General features: G+C 44.8%; 1 pseudogene; it reads right to left on the minus strand.

Annotated features, from left to right (window-relative positions):
- Nucleotides 1-1293: 1293 nt before the first annotated feature.
- On the minus strand, nt 1294-3699 carry LOC125109861 (ral-GDS-related protein-like; annotated as a pseudogene).
- Nucleotides 3700-17125: the final 13426 nt, after the last annotated feature.

Consider the following 17125-nt stretch of genomic DNA (forward strand, 5'->3'; position numbering starts at 1 on the left):
GGACAGGCCTGTGGAAGATTCCACACCTGTCCATTCTCCCATGTCCTCCTCAGGAGGTGAAAGGAGATACTCTGCAGAGCTGAGAGGATGGAATGTAGGGAGGAGTAGTTCCCCAGGATTTGACAGGCCTGGGGGAGGGAAGAGGTGGAGCTGTCAGGAGGAGAGCAGGAGCCCCATCTGCTCTAGAGCTTCAGTCTCCCCTCAATTTACAGCTCCCCTCTTGGATGAAGCAGGTGTCCAGGGACCTGCAGGAGGGGACAGGTAAGCCCTAAAGAGTAACAATGCTGAGGAGAGGGAGGATTTTCCCTCACTCCAAAGAAGGAGTCACATAGGAACTGTGCATCCCAACATTGGGCCATGCAAGTTAAGTCAGCCTGCCCCTGGGAGGAAAAGCCTAGGGACTGCATAGTCCCTAGATCTTAGACTAGGGATTTCAACTCTGAGAAGTGATAAAGACTGAAAAACAGTTCCTGAGGCTCAGAAGAAAACTCAGCTGGGCCTCCAATAGCATACCTTGGCCAACCTGATCCAGTGTTCCACCACCATAGCCCTGTCCTGGGCTGTCATGCTTGGGTTGACAAGGCTGGTGGTGATGACGCAGCTGGCTGCTCCATTGAACTGGCTGATTGTGGCCCAGACTGTGGGTGCCAGGTGCTCATTGCCTGGCTTGTTCTTCCTGGACCAGATGGAGCCCAGGCACTGATGGCACAGAACCTTCTTGAACAGCTTCTAGAGGACAGTGGGGAGGTTTGTTTACCCTTCCAGATGTTAGCACAAGAAAGACTCATGTCCTAGGTAGGGGTCACAGGTCAGAGCTGAAGGTCAGGAAACTGCAAATGTGGCCAGAACCTGGTTAGATAGCCTGGATTTAATTGCATTCTTTTTCTCTGAGGGAACCCAGCACAGGATGACCAAGGAGCAAATAGAGGCAAGGGAAGGAAGGAGGGCATGTGCACCCTGGTCATCCCAGCTCCAGGTGGCAGTTCCAGGTGGTGCTCCCAAGGGGGCGTATTCTTCTGCGAATGTTCATCCCTCAGGTCCCTCTCTCCTTTCAGATGTGCATTCTCACATGGTGGCTGCAACCATGAGTTTGTCTGTCCAACCTGTCCTTAAGGACACCTCAGGTGCCTAATACAGGTTAAAGGTGCTCAGCCTCTAAGGCAGATGGGTGGGCGACCCATGGACTTGGCTGCACACAGGGAGCTGCCCTCTTCTACCCAAGGGACCAGAGTCTGCCCATTTGTATAACCATTCTGGCTCAATTCATCTCCATGGTAGCTCTTTCAGACCTTATCAGTGTCTATCTCTACAGTCCGCAGCTGGACAGTGTAAGCTCAGGTTTAAGGATGCTGATGGGTTTCTATGATTGGTCAGGGGGGCAGCTGAGATCTGGCCCCACAGCATAAGCATCCACATCAGGGAAAGGCATGTATAAGGCAGCTGGGAGCAGAAAAAAAGCCGGCCCTTCCCCACCCTGAGAGCCCAGCTGCTCCTCGAATCCATGTATGTTAGTTGCTCTGCCACCAGCTTGGGAGGGAAGTCCAGAAGGTCAGGCATCTCCTCCTTCAGCTGGTTCATGGGATGGCAGCATGCCTCTGGGGCTAGAGTGAGCTAGGTGTTTATTTGCAAAGCTGGACTAAAAGTTCCCAGGTAAGCTGATGGTCCAACTGTCTACAGCTCAGCACCCACCTCCCATATACAACATGGGAGCCCCTGTTCCAGTTCTGGAACAGCTGATGGAGGGGAGGCTGGCTCTGTCACTGGAGGTGAAGGTTGAAACAGAGCCCCGGTTGCCTCTAGCCCCATGGGAGGCCCTTTGGCTGGCTCTGCAGCTGGAAGGGGGTCATGGAACTGACACTGGGGCAAGAGAAAGGGAAGGGTTCATCCACATCAATGACTTTCCATGTGCCTTTCCCAAAATATGACAGACCCTCATGGCCTTTCAGGGAGTACCCAGCCCACCAACCCCATCCCAGATTGCTTTCCCAGCAAGCAATGCCCCTCATCCTGCACCTCAGTCTCAGTGAGCTGCAGAAGTTCCTACTGTATCAGGAGAATGGGAGCACAGTTCTTCAGTTCCCAGTCATGCCACTTCAGATGCACATAGACCCCTTTACCACAAAACAGGCACCGTGCAGGGACTGCCAGATATTCTGCAAAGTCTGGCCAGGCCATGTACCCAAGATGGGACACAGGGTGCTGGGAGAGTCATATGTGGAGCAGAGTCAGAGGTCTGGCCTTTCAATTCATATGCTATTCCCACAGCACCATTCTTTCTGTGTGGGTCCCACAGAATGGCCCCCGCCCCTTCCAACAACTCCAGAGCTGTCCTTGCTGTGGAAGGCCTGGTCATCCAGAAAACCTGTATGAGTCTGGTTTTTCCAGTTAGGCTTTCCTCTTCATGGCCCTGTGTCTGTCTAGTCTAATCCATCCTCCATGCAGACCAGTATAATGGCTTGGGTTGGAGGCCAACTGCTGAGTGGTCTGCTCACCACACCTTTTGTTCTTGGCCCCACTTGTGATGGTCAGCAGAGGTGGATATGGAGAGTGGCAGACAGAGCAAGAATGGACCCTCCAAAGGATGGGAGATTTAGGCACCAACTCAGCCCAGACTGTGCTCTGCTTCCCAGAGAGCCTGGCACCCCCTCCACAGCTCACCTTGACTAATTGGCTTCTTCACAGGAAGCTGCCCAATTATGCCCTCCCACAGAAATCAAGAGATCTGGGAGATCCATGGTCCTGAAAGTTCCTCTCAAGCAACAACCCCTGTAGTCTCTGTGCCTTGGAGGCAGGAGGCCCTCCTTTTGGACCCAAAGACCTATCGTGTTCTTCCATGATCTTAGAGTCCATCCTCTAAATCCAATAGAGGTGGATGCATTCCTCCCTAGATCAGGCCACAAAGATGTCCCATCTGATGAACTCTGGACACATGTGCTTAGGATGTGTAGAGTGCCTATCTGACCCTCAGACTAGAATTGAGATCCCGACATTGTCTCTACTTTGTCCATTCAGGTATCTTAGGGACTAGAATGTGCCCACATTCCTAGGTGCTTGATATACATTATTGAATGAAAGAATCCCAACCAAGACTTTCCAAATATTGAGTGGCCCTTGGGCTGCTCTGCGTGTTCCCAGTGTCCCTATAATCTGGTCACATAAAGGACAACCACCAGGACCAGCTAAATGGCACCTCAGACATCCTTTGCAAATAGGAAAACTGCCTGTTTTCCATTTCCTTTACATAAACCCACAGGGTCACAGGCCTGTGAGGGCTGAGCTTGAGAGTGTCTTCCCTGGAGAGAGAACTATTAGCCACAAAGAGGCCCAGCATGTCCAGCAGCCCTTTCTACAGAGCAGGGCACCCAGAGAAGCCTGTGCCATGTTTCCTCCTATGATTTCCTAATGTCACCCTACAAGGTTCATCGTCTTGCCACTCCCAATTTTCAGAAGAGGAACGTGAAGGTCAGAGAGGGGCAGTGACATTCCCAAGGCATACAACTAGTAGATGGGAGGCTCCCCACATACTGTGCATGGGGTGGGCACTTGTTTATTGCACCCCTGGCCCAGGACCTGGTAGGCTGAGGGGAACACCTCTTAGGTGCAGAACACGGTTGTGATGTTCCAGATGCTTCTATCCAGGAAAGATAGTACCAGGGAGTGTGCAAAATTCTGCATTGTGCCTTCTCTGAGTGTCAGCATCATGCAGGCCTCATATGGGGACAGGGAGGATTCCTTTTCCATCAGGTACACCAGGCAGGAGGGGCAACATAGTCAGCTTCAACATCATGAACCACCAGGAAGAGCAGGGTCTGCAGCTCAGACCACATCCTCCCATCCCTTTGGGAACTTGTGCAAGAGAAGGGACTTGAGTGCCCACCCAGAAAAAGGCTCTAGGATGAAAAGTACAAAAAGATTTTAGGCTTGAAAATGACAATCAAGGCTTAATAGTCCTTGTGACTTCTATACGTTCTGTTAGCTGAGCAACAATAGCATTTCTCTCACTTCATAGCCTGTATTAAGAGCTGTGTGCCTTGGAGTCATGAGTAAACATCCCTACTGTAAAGACAAGAAAAGAGAGGCTAAGAAGCTCCAACGCTGCTCAGGATCATCTGCATTGGGCCTGAGAACTGTCAAAGAGTATGGGCTGATTTGCATTTCCCCTATGCTGATGAGTCTTGGTCTGTTCCTGATGTGGGGAGAAAGGTTCATGGGAAATCCACCTTCCTTGGCAGGCCCCAAGGCAGCCAGTTGTTTCTAGTCTGGGTTCTGGCCCTGCCCTGATCATCTCTGGGTCCTGAGACCAGACATGAATCTGGGCCCGTTCTCACCCCAGACCAGTTCTGGATGTTGCTGGTGGCCTGAGACCCCCTGCTGCTTGTTAAGAGAGATGGAGGAGCTGATCCCTTGCAGTACTCACCAACAATGTCCTGGTGGAGCTCTGAAAAGACAGAGCCAGCTACCTGGGCCAGGAGGCATCTGAGGTCTTCTACCCAACCTGTGGTTCTATGTTCTGGCAGATCTAGCAACTCAGAATGACTGTTAGGACACTTAAGGTGTTTGTTCCTTGCAGCATTGTTGAAATGGCAACAAAATTGAATCATGTCAAGTTCCACCAGCCTTGAAAGGCTGAATCACTGTGGCAAATGAGCTCCTTTATGGAGGACTCTGAAAGCATGTAAGGACACAGCATGTGACCTGGTGGACCTACAATGATTTGATGTGTTCTGAGAGATGATACATTACAGAAAAACCTCTAGAATGGCTTCCTCCCACCGTCCTTTTTTTTTTAGGTTCAATCACCCTATTTAGTGTGAGGATTTAGAAGGGCTTGGACAAGTTCTCCAAGGACAGTGGAGCTGGGTTCTCCACAGGATAGCTGCAGTGACTAGGGAAAACCTTAAAAACAGTTTTAAAGGTAAAAGTACTCATGGCTTCATGAAAAGTTAAACAAAAGCAAATGAAAGAAAACTCCTCTTCAAACTACGGAAAGTGTTCACTCTATTCTCTCCCAGTGCCACATAGGTGAAGAGTAGTCTTCCTACCTTAGTCCATCACTGGTGGCAGACATGTGGATGTTTGGGTTACTTTGTGGTTGGGCCTGTGGGACACTCAAGCGGAAACACCATCGGAAGGCCCCAGGTGTGTCCCCCTATTTGTGTGGGGGCCCTGGGTGTGGAGAATGCTCTTCCCATTCTCACCTCAGAACAGCACTGATCCTGGCTGGCCTGGGACACCTGACACTTGTCCAGGTTGGTGTAGCTGAAGTCACAGACCAGCTCATCCAAGATCTCCTGAGTGCAGCTCTGAATATGCAGTGCCCCATATACTCAGGACCAAGAGACACTAGTGTCCTCCCAAGACATTGTCACAAGGGGAAACCCACATTAAAAATCTTATTCTCAAGTTCACCCTAAGAGGGGCAGCTGAAAAGGTTTTGACCAAGGAGGTAGCCAGAGGAAACTCTAAGGCTCATGACTACCATACAGGGAGTTGAGCTTTGTCCCCAGCACTCACCTTCTCATCCTGCCTGCTATGACCTGGGGTATGAACCTGAAAGATGGGTCAGGCTTCCAACACCTAGCAGCTTGCTTCTGCCCAGGAAGGGCATGTCCCTCATCCCCTGTCCCCACCTCTACACACACACACACACACACACACACACACACACACAGTGAGAGGCAATACATTTGGGCCCCCTGAGGTGGGATCACAGTTGTTGCGGGCTCTCCAGTGGGCTGACCAGAGCTGCCTTGTGTTACCTAGTGGTGTCTCTCCCGCTGCATGACTGGAAGCTTTCAAAAAGAGGGCTGAGCCAATGTCTACAATTACAATAACATCTCTCACTCTGGGCTTTCTTGGGCCCAGCGCCCCTGAGTGTAGGAATACAACAACTGAACATTGTGTTCTCTCGAATGTCTCCACTCAAGTGAGCTGGAGAGCAGGTTGCCCTTTGAAAGTGGCTGCCTGGTTACCAGAGTTCTAAGTTCAGTTGGGGCCTATCACAAAGGATGTGAGGTCACTCTTCCAGGATTCTAATACATGGGCCCCTTTGTTCAGTCACACCTCTTTGAGCCCCTTCTTGTCAGTAGACTACATTTCTTCCCCATGTCATCTCTGTGACTGTACACAATGAGCCAACAATACCATAGGCACAATTCTCTGGAAATGTAAGTAGGTTCTGACCTTTTAGGAGACAGAGCAGAAGTCAGAGCTTTTTTCTGTTTCCTTTGCCAGTTCTGTGTCCTATGTCATTGTGTGTCTCCCATATTCCACACTTTCCCAACCTGCATAGTGGGGACTAGGCTAGAATCTACTTCCTTGGGACATCTTCGGGTGTATGTGGATCCTATTTATAATGTGTGTGGGATGGTATCATGTGTATCTGAGGCACCAATTGAAGGATGGAACAATTACAAGAAGGGGTGGGACTTGGCCTGGAGGACTGCTCAAAGGAGGCCTGGGTTCCAGCCACATAATGCTGGAACCATCACTTTCCTTCTTGACCTCTTTATAATGTGGCACCATGATGTGTTGGAAAGGCCAAAAGATGCAGACTTTGTCATCCTCTCTAGTGAAACTGTTCAGTTGTTTCCCATTTAGATTTAGAATGAGAGCCCTTGCTTCATTTTGGTTTTTGAGGGGAGCAGCCTTCACAATATTTCCCAGGGATCCTGACCTGTGGTATAGGCATCACTGTGTAACCTCTAGGTGGTTAGGGACTGGCTTCTGAGCCATGGGGTACAGTCAACATGATGAAATATCATGTCTAGAGTTTTTCTAGATGTCATGCAAAGAGTTTCTCACTTTCTAGTTACTTTGCTCCTGTTCTGCGTCTCCCTTTCCCTTTTTCTTCTCCAGTCCTGAACGAAAAAACAAGCACAGATGTTTTGAGCTGCCATCCATAGAGGCTCACTGGGCAAAGAACTGAGGCAGTGCCAAAGCCCAAAGACAAACAGGAACTCCAATTCTGAGTCCAAATGGCTTCCTGAATTATGGGAGCCAACTTGGGGGAAAGTCTTCTGCCAGTCTAGCCTCAGTTACAGCTCCAGGCTCTGAGGTACCTTGAGGTTGGGGAAACACACCACATTGTGCCTGCATTCCTCTTCCACAAAAGCTGTGGGAAATTCAATACCTGCGTTTGAAGATGCATGGTATTGGAGCAATGCAGTCACAGACGAACAGTAGATAACTAATTGTCTCCCAAGCCTCAGCCTCTCTCCCTGTCTTCCTCCCTCCCCTCTGCTCTGCTCCCAGTTTCTCTCCAGCCACACTGGAGCCACACTTCTCTCCTCTGGCCTAACCGGCTACTGGTAGTGAAGCTCCGCAGCAGAGGTCCCTTCTTCCTGACACATTGCATCCAGACTTGTGTGGGACTAGCTCCCTTTTTTTCATTCTGTTCTCAGCAACTTTGCCCTCAGTGAGGCATTTCAGGTCTTTGTGTCCACTGTCTCTGCAACCTTCCTTCGCAGCACTCTTTGTTTGTCATATAGAGAGCCCTTGGTGTTTTCCTTCACATGTCTTTGTTTTGTGCTTTGGTCCGTGTCTATACTGTGAGGTCCTATGGGTGAGGAGGGCTGCGTATCTTCAGTGGTGTGCATGGACCCACCAATGTACCTGGCGTAGGGGAGTGCTTAAGTGTAAGTTAGTGAAAGAATAGTTGAGAAAGTCTTGGAGCCCACCACCTCTTTAAGCACTTAGACTGCAGGGAGAAATGGTACTCCATGTTTCAAGCTGTTTCTGGGCAGAGGGACAACCATCATGGCCTGGGCCTGGCTCTTCCTGCTTCAGTTCCTCCAACAGGACTCCCTAGGTACCACGGACAGGGAAGTGCCTTGCATCCTGTTCTCTAGCTCTCCTGGGACAGCCCTAGGCAGGCAGACCAGCCAAGAAAGAGATGCCTTTTCTTGGTGGTCCTCAAGGCACTGGCTTTCCAGAGTCATAGGATCAAAGGAGCAGGATCTCCAGGCTCCAAGGGCAGAGGAAAGGACCTCAGAACCCTCCCTTTCCTCCTTTTCTGTTGACTCCAATGGTGTGCTCTTTACTATTCCAGCACCCTCACTTCAGCCAAAAGAGTGCTTCTGCACCCATCCCTGTATGTCCAAAGGACAACCCTGAAGGTCTCATGGAGACTAGTCTTGTCTCTGGGCCCCAGACACAGTGTCCAGTGCATTTCCCCAAAAAAACATAAACACACAAGAAACAGGTAGGAAAAAAGTCCTCACCATGACTAACCATCAGAAAAATGTGACCAAGACCATAATGAGATATCACATCACATCAACTGGAATTTAGCTACTGTAAAAAAGACAAGAGTGAACTAATGTTGTTGAGGATATTGTGAAAAGGGAATCCCTGGGCATCATTGGTGGGAATGCACATTGGGACAATCACTATGCAAAACAGTATGGACGTTCCTTGAAAAAATACAAATAGATCTACCATACGATCCCACTGTTCCACGACTGGGAACATAGCCATAGAAAACCAAGGAATGTGTCCAAGAAATCCCTGCACCCAAGCCACATTCAAGAAGTATTATTTTCAACAGCCAAGACACTGAAAACACCAGTGCCCATTCATGGTGACTGGAAAAAGAAGTGTTTACCTATATAATGGGATATTAATCAACCATAGGGAAAGGAAATCCTGCTAAGCATGACAGCAGCAATGGAATTTAAAGCATAATGCCGAGTGAGATAAGTGAGAGAGAGGAAGGCCTCTGTCTATATGTCTATATGTCTACCACAGGTATAGACATATAGAGATACTAGTTAGATATACATATACATGTATTATATATGTGTGTATATATGTGTGTGTGTGTGTGTGTGTGTGTGTATACATGTGGAAGGGAAATTTCCCTTCCACATGGAATCTGAAACAAAGAAGAGAAAAGGAGTCAAACAAACTCAGAGTAAGAGATCACATTGAAGGAACCAGAAGCAGAGGGCAGAGGATGGGGCAAGGGTGGAGTGAATGGTGAAAAGGTACAAACTTCCAGTTTTATGAGAAATAAGTAATAGAGTTGTAGTGCACAACCTGATGACTACAGTTCATACTGCTCTATGGTGTATTTGAGAGGTGTTAAAAGAAAGCCAATTCAGAGAGTTCTTATCACACAAAAAGAAAGGCATCCTTTCTTTTCTATTTCCTTTCCTTTTGTATCTCTAAGAGATGATGGTGGTGAACTCAACTTCTTCTGGTAATCTTCTTAGGGTCTGTGAAAGTGAAATCATTATTGTACACCTGACACATACACAGTGCTCTATGTCAATGATATCAATTAAAATGAGGCAAAAATATTTTACTATTCATAATGAGCCTCAGGAAAGTTGACTTGGTAAAAAGAATGACAGGTAAACAAAACTGAAATCAGCAGAACCTAAAGTCAGTAGATTATGACAGGGATAAAAAAAAACATCCAAGCCACTTGCATAAACAATGCATTCTGAGTTGAATAATCAGTGAATTAAATGAAGAGATGATGTAGAACTTTAAATTTGTGTTCTATTTTTTTTAAAAATCAAGGAATAAATTGTTTTCATAAATTAACTCTGAAAATCACCTTCTCAAATAAAGTTTTCATGTTTTAGACAACTCCAATTTTAAGCTTTGAAGTGGGCACAGAAGGACAACATTTGGTTTGATCCAAGTTGTCTCAGGGAAAATGGCTGAAGTAAAATGCTTGAGATAGGACGTACCAGAAAAGGTACAAATGGCCTGATAAAATTCATTTCTCTGTCTTTGCGGAGTTTCAGTATAATTTATTTTTATATCATTAAGTACTTGAAGTTCATGGAGTATGTTCTAAATGTTTTAAAGGCACAAATATCTTTGTACCACCTCCTGAACTCTGTCTTCACATCTCATTGCATCTTGTGAAACTAAGACTCTATACCATGAATCTGACTCTTCCCATGACCACCTCATTCCAGCCCTTGGCAAACAGCATTCTACTTTCTGTCTTTAGGAATCTACTTTAGGTAGGTCATAAGAGTGAAGTCAAAGCGTGTATTTTTAAGAAGACTCATTTCACTTAGCATAATATCCTCAACGTTCACCCATGTTGTGGAATATGCCAGTGTTTTCCTTCTCTTTTAGGAAAGAATACTATTCCAGTGTGTGTGTGTGTGTGTGTGTGCGTGCGCGCGCGCGCAACATCTGCTTCTCCCTGGACAGATTCTTGGATCGCATTCATGGTTTAGCTCTTATGAACAATGGTGCCATGAAAAGGTGTGTTCAGATACATCTTCAAGACCATGCTGTCAATTAACTTGGGTATCTATCCCAAGTGGAATTACTAGACCATATGGTAATTCTAATGTTGATTTTTTTTTCTTTCTTTTTTTTTTATTTCATTTTTTATAAACATATATATTTATCCCAGGGGTACAGGTCTGTGAATCGCCAGGTTTACACATTTCACAGCACTCACCATAGCACATACCCTCCTCAATATCCATAACCCAACCCCCCTTCTCCCAATCCCCCTCCCCCCATCAAACCTCAGTTTGTTTTGTGAGATTAAGAGTCACTTATGGTTTGTCTCCCTCCCAATCCCATCTTGTTTCATTTATTCTTCTCCTACCCCCTTAACCCCCCATGTTGCATCTCCTCTCCCTCATATCAGGGAGATCATATGATAGTTGTCTTTCTCTGATTGACTTATTTCGCTAAGCATGATACCCTCTAGTTCCATCCACATCATCGCAAATGGCAAGATTTCATTTCTTTTGATGGCTGCATAGTATTCCATTGTGTTTATATACCACATCTTCTTTATCCATTCGTCTGTTGATGGACATCTAGGTTCTTTCCATAGTTTGGCTATTGTAGACATTGCTGCTATAAACATTCGGGTGCACGTGCCCCTTCGGATCACTACGTTTGTATCTTTAGGGTAAATACCCAGCAGTGCAATTGCAGGGTCATAGGGTAGTTCTATTTTCAACATTTTGAGGAACCTCCATGCTGTTTTCCAGAGTGGTTGCACCAGCTTGCATTCCCACCAACAGTGTAGGAGGGTTCCCCTTTCTCCGCATCCTCGCCAGCATCTGTCATTTCCTGACTTGTTCATTTTAGCCATTCTGACTGGTGTGAGGTGATATCTCATGGTGGTTTTGATTTGTATTTCCCTGATGCCGAGTGATGTGGAGCACTTTTTCATGTGTCTGTTGGCCATCTGGATGTCTTCTTTGCAGAAATGTCTGTTCATGTCCTCTGCCCATTCCTTGATTGGATTATTTGTTCTTTGGGTGTTGAGTTTGCTAAGTTATTTATAGATTTTGGACACTAGCCCTTTATCTGATATGTCATTTGCAAATATCTTCTCCCATTCTGTCAGCTGTCTTTTGGTTTTGTTCACTGTTTCCTTTGCTGTGCAAAAGCTTTTGATCTTGATAAAATCCCAATAGTTCATTTTTGCCCTTGCTTCCCTTGCCTTTGGTGATGTTCCTAGGAAGATGTTGCTGCGGCTGACGTCGAAGAGGTTGCTGCCTGTGTTCTCCTCGAGGATTTTGATGGATTCCTTTCTCACATTGAGATCCTTCATCCATTTTGAGTCTATTTTCATGTATGGTGTAAGGAAATGATCCAATTTCATTTTTCTGCATGTGGCTGTCCAATTTTCCCAACACCATTTATTGAAGAGGCTGTCTTTTTACCATTTGACATTCTTTCCTGCTTTGTCGAAGATGAGTTGACCATAGAGTTGAGGGTCTATTTCTGGGCTCTCTATTCTGTTCCATTGATCTATGTGTCTGTTTTTGTGCCATTATCATGCTGTCTTGATGATGACAGCTTTGTAATAGAGCTTGAAGTCCGGAATTGTGATGCCACCAACTTTGGCTTTCTTTCTCAATATTGCTTTGGCTATTCGAGGTCTTTTCTGGTTCCATATAAATTTTAGGATTATTTGTTCCATTCCTTTGAACAAAATGGATGGTACTTTGATAGGAATTGCATGAAATGTGTAGATTGCTTTAGGTAGCATAGACATTTTCACAATATTTATTCTTCCAATCCAGGAGCATGGAACATTTTTCCATTTCTTTGTGTCTTCCTCAATTTCTTTCATGAGTACTTTATAGTTTTCTGAGTATAGATTCTTTACCTCTTTGGTTAGGTTTATTCCTAGGTATCTTATAGTTTTGGGTGCAATTGTAAATGGGATTGACTCCTTACTTTCTCTTTCTTCTGTCTTGTTGTTGGTGTAGAGAAATGCAACTGATTTCTGTGCATTGATTTTATATCCTGACACTTGACTGAATTCCTGTACCAGTTCTAGCAGTTTTGGAGTGGAGTCTTTTGGGTTTTCCACATAGAGTATCATATCATCTGCGAAGAGTGATAGTTTGACTTCTTCTTTGCCGATTTGGATGCCGTTAATTTCCTTTTGTTGTCTGATTGCTGAGGCTAGGACTTCTAGTACTATGTTGAATAGCAGTGGTGATAATGGACATCCCTGCCGTGTTCCTGACCATAGCGGAAAAGCTTTCAGTTTTTCTCCATTGAGAATGATATTTGCGGTGGGTTTTTCATAGATGGCTTTGATAATATTGAGGTATGTCCCCTCTATCCCTACACTTTGAAGAGTTTTGATCAGGAAAGGATGCTATACTTTGTCAAATGCTTTTTCAGCATCTATGGAGAGGATCATATGGTTCTTGTTCTTTCTTTTATTAATGTGTTGTATCACATTGATTGATTTGCGGATGTTGAACCAACCTTGCAGCCCTGGAATAAATCCCACTTGGTCGTGGTGAATAATCCTTTTAATGTACTGTTGAATCCTATTGGCTAGTATTTTGGCGAGAATTTTTGCATCTGTGTTCATCAAGGATATTGGTCTGTAGTTCTCTTTTTGTTGGGATCCTTGTCTGGTTTTGGGATCAAGGTGATGCTGGCCTCCTAAAATGAGTTTGGAAGTTTTCCTTCTATTTCTATTTTTTGGAACAGTTTCAGGAGAATAGGAATTAGTTCTTCCTTAAATGTTTGGTAGAATTCCCCCGGGAAGCCTTCTGGCCCTGGGCTTTTGTTTGTTTGGAGTTTTTTGATGACTGTTTCAATCTCCTTACTGGTTATGGGTCTGTTGAGGCTTTCTATTTCTTCCTGGTTCAGTTGTGGTAGTTTATATGTCTCTAGGAATGCATCCAGTTCTTCCAGATTGTCAAATTTGTTGGCGTAGAGTTGCTCATAGTATGTTCTTATAATTGTCTGTATTTCTTTGGTGTTCGTTGTGATCTCTCCTCTTTCATTCATGATTTTATTTATTTGGGTCCTTTCTCTTTTCTTTTGGATAAGTCTGGCCAGGGGTTTATCAATCTTTTTAATTCTTTCAAAGAACCAGCTCCTAGTTTCGTTGATTTGTTCTATTGTGTTTTTGGTTTCTATTTCATTGATTTCTGCTCTGATCTTTATGATTTCTCTTCTCCTGCTGGGTTTAGGGTTTCTTTCTTGTTCTTTCTCCAGCTCCTTTAGGTGTAGGGTTAGGTTGTGTACCTGAGACCTTTCTTGTTTCTTGAGAAAGGCTTGTACCGCTATATATTTTCCCCTCAGGACTGCCTTTGTTGTGTCCCACAGATTCTGAACCGTTGTGTTTTCATTATCATTTGTTTCCATAAATTTTTTCAATTCTTCTTTGATTTCCTGGTTGACCCATTCATTCTTTAGAAGGATGCTGTTTAGTCTCCATGTATTTGGGTTCTTTCCAAATTTCCTCTTGTGATTGAGTTCTAGCTTCAGAGCATTGTGGTCTGAAAATATGCAGGGAATGATCCCAATCTTTTGATACCAGTTGAGACTTGATTTAGGACCAAGAATGTGATCTATTCTGGAGAATGTTCCATGTGCACTAGAGAAGAATGTGTATTCTGTTGCTTTGGGATGACATGTTCTGAATATATCTGTGATGTCCATCTGGTCCAGTGTGTCATTTAAGGCCTTGATTTCCTTGTTGATCTTTTGCTTGGATGATCTGTCCATTTCAGTGAGGGGAGTGTTAAAATCCCTACTATTATTGTATTCTTGTCGATGTGTTTCTTTGATTTTGTTATTAATTGGTTTATATAGTTGGCTGCTCCCACGTTAGGGGCATAGATATTTAAAATTGTTAGATCTTCTTGTTGGACAGTTCCTTTGAGTATGATATAGTGTCCTTCCTCATCTCTTATTATAGTCTTTGGCTTAAAATCTAATTGATCTGATATAAGGATTGCCACTCCTGCTTTCTTCTGATGTCCATTAGCATGGTAAATTCTTTTCCACCCCCTCACTTTAAACCTGGAGGTGTCTTCGGGTTTAAGATGAGTTTCTTGTAGGCAACATATAGATGGATTTTGTTTTTTTATCCATTCTGATACCCTGTGTCTTTTGATTGGGGCATTTAGCCCATTAACATTCAGGGTAACTATTGAGAGATATGAATTTAGTGCCATTGTATTGCCTGTAAGGTGACTGTTATTGTATATTGTCTCTGTTTCTTTCTGATCTACTACTTTTAGGGTCTCTCTTTGCTTAGAGGACCCCTTTCAATATTTCCTGTAGAGCTGGTTTGGTATTTGCAAATTCTTTCAGTTTTTGTTTGTCCTGGAAGCTTTTCATCTCTCCTTCTATTTTCAATGATAGCCTAGCTGGATATAGTATTCTTGGCTGCATGTTTTTCTCATTTAGTACTCTGAATATATCATGCCAGCTCTTTCTGGCCACCAGGTCTCTGTGGATAAGTCTGCTGCCAATCTAATATTTTTACCATTGTATGTTACAGACTTCTTTTCCCGGGCTGCTTTCAGGATCTTTTCTTTGTCACTAAGACTTGTAAATTTTACTATTAGGTGACAGGGTGTGGACCTATTCTTATTGATTTTGAGGGGGGTTCTCTGAACCTCCTGGATTTTGATGCTTGTTCCCTTTGTCATATTGGGGAAATTCTCTCCAATAATTCTCTCCAACATACCTTCTGCTCCCCTCTCTGTTTCCTCTTCTTCTGGAATCCCAATTATTCTAATGTTGTTTCGTCTTATGGTGTCACTTATCTCTCGAATTCTCCCCTCGTGGTCCAGTAGCTGTTTGTCCCTCTTCTACTCAGCTTCTTTATTCTCTGTCATTTGGTCTTCTATATCGCTAATTCTTTCTTCTGCCTCATTTATCCTAGCAGTGAGAGCCTCCATTTTTGATTGCACCTCATTAATAGCTTTTTTATTTCAACTTGGTTAGATTTTAGTTCTTTTATTTCTCCAGGAAGGGCTTTTATATCTCCCGAGAGGGTTGCTTTAATATCTTCCATGCCTTTTTCAAGCCTGGCTAGAACCTTGAGAATCGTCATTCTGAACTCTATATCTGACATATTACCAATGTCTGTATTGATTAGGTCCCTAGCCTTTGGTACTGCTTCTTGTTCTTTTTTTTTGTTGTTGTGAATTTTTCCGCCTTGTCATTTTGTCCAGATAAGAGTATATGAAGGAGCAAGTAAAATACTAAAAGGGTGGCAACAACCCCAGGAAAATATGCTTTAGCCAAATCAGAAGAGATCCCAAATCGTGAGGGGGGAGAAAGGGGATAAAAAGGGGTTAAGAAAAAAAAAAAAGAAGAAACTATTAAAAAAAAGAAAGCTGATAAAATATATAAAGAGGGGGAGGAGTCAAGATGGCGGAGAAGTAGCAGGCTGAGACTACTTTGGGTAGCGGGAGATCAGCTAAATAGCTTATCTAAAGATTGCAAACACCTACAAATCCAACGGGAGATTGAAGAGAAGAAGAACAGCAATTCTAGAAACAGAAAGTCAACCACTATCTGAAAGGTAGGACTGGCGGAGAAGTGAATCCAAAGCGACGGGAAGATAGACCGCGGGGGGAGGGGCCGGCTCCCAGCGAGCCGCAGAGCAACGGAGCAACGGAGCAACGGAGCAAAATCAGGACTTTTAAAATCTGTTCCGCTGAGGGACATCGCTCCAGAGGTTTAACTGGGGTGAAGGCCAGGCGGGGTCAGCGCGGCATCAGGTCCCGCAGGGTCGCAGAAGGATCGGGGGTGTCTGAGTGTCGCAGAGCTTACCAGTATTGGAGCGGGGAAGCCAGCTACAGAGACAGAGCCGAGGAGTGACTCTCAGCTTGGGATTGCCTTGAACCGGTCACAGGCTCGGTCAGCTAGGAGCGTGGCCGAAGGCCAGGGTGGCGGGAGTCATTGGGCGCTATTCTCTGAGGGCGCACTGAGGAGTGGGGCCCCGGGCTCTCAGCTTCTCTGGGCCGGAGACCGGGAGGCCGCCATCTTCATTCCCGTCCTCCGGAACTCTACGGAAAGTGCTCAGGGAGCAAAAGCTCCCGAAAGCAAACCCGAGCGGATTACTCAGCGCGGCCCCAGGTAAGGGCAGTGCAACTCCGCCTGGGGCAAAGACACTTGAGAATCACTACAACAGGCCCCTCCCCCAGAAGATCAACGGGAAACCGAGCCAGGACCAAGTTCACCTACCGAGGATGGACTTTCAATACCAAGGAGAGCGGCGGAATTCCAGAGGAGAAGAAAGCAAAGCACAGACCTCATGGCTTTCTCCCCATGATTTTTTAGCCTTGCAGTTAATTTAATTTTTTTTTCTTTTTCAATGTTTTTTTCTTTTTCTCTTCTTCTACTAAATTTTTTTAACTTTTACCGTTTTCTTTTTTAACGTTTTTTAAATAGTTTATCTAATATATATATATTTTTTTCCTCTTTTTATATTTTTTCTTTATTGGCTTTCTTTTTTTTAATAGTTTCTTCTTTTTTTTTTTCTTAACCCCTTTTTATCCCCTTTCTCCCCCCTCACGATTTGGGATCTCTTCTGATTTGGCTAAAGCATATTTTCCTGGGGTTGTTGCCACCCTTTTAGTATTTTACTTGCTCCTTCATATACTCTTATCTGGACAAAATGACAAGGCGGAAAAATTCACAACAACAAAAAAAAAGAACAAGAAGCAGTACCAAAGGCTAGGGACCTAATCAATACAGACATTGGTAATATGTCAGATATAGAGTTCAGAATGACGATTCTCAAGGTTCTAGCCAGGCTTGAAAAAGGCATGGAAGATATTAAAGCAACCCTCTCGGGAGATATAAAAGCCCTTCCTGGAGAAATAAAAGAACTAAAATCTAACCAAGT

Source organism: Lutra lutra, chromosome 9, assembly GCF_902655055.1.
Source record: "Lutra lutra chromosome 9, mLutLut1.2, whole genome shotgun sequence".
Taxonomy (NCBI): Eukaryota; Metazoa; Chordata; class Mammalia; order Carnivora; family Mustelidae; genus Lutra; species Lutra lutra.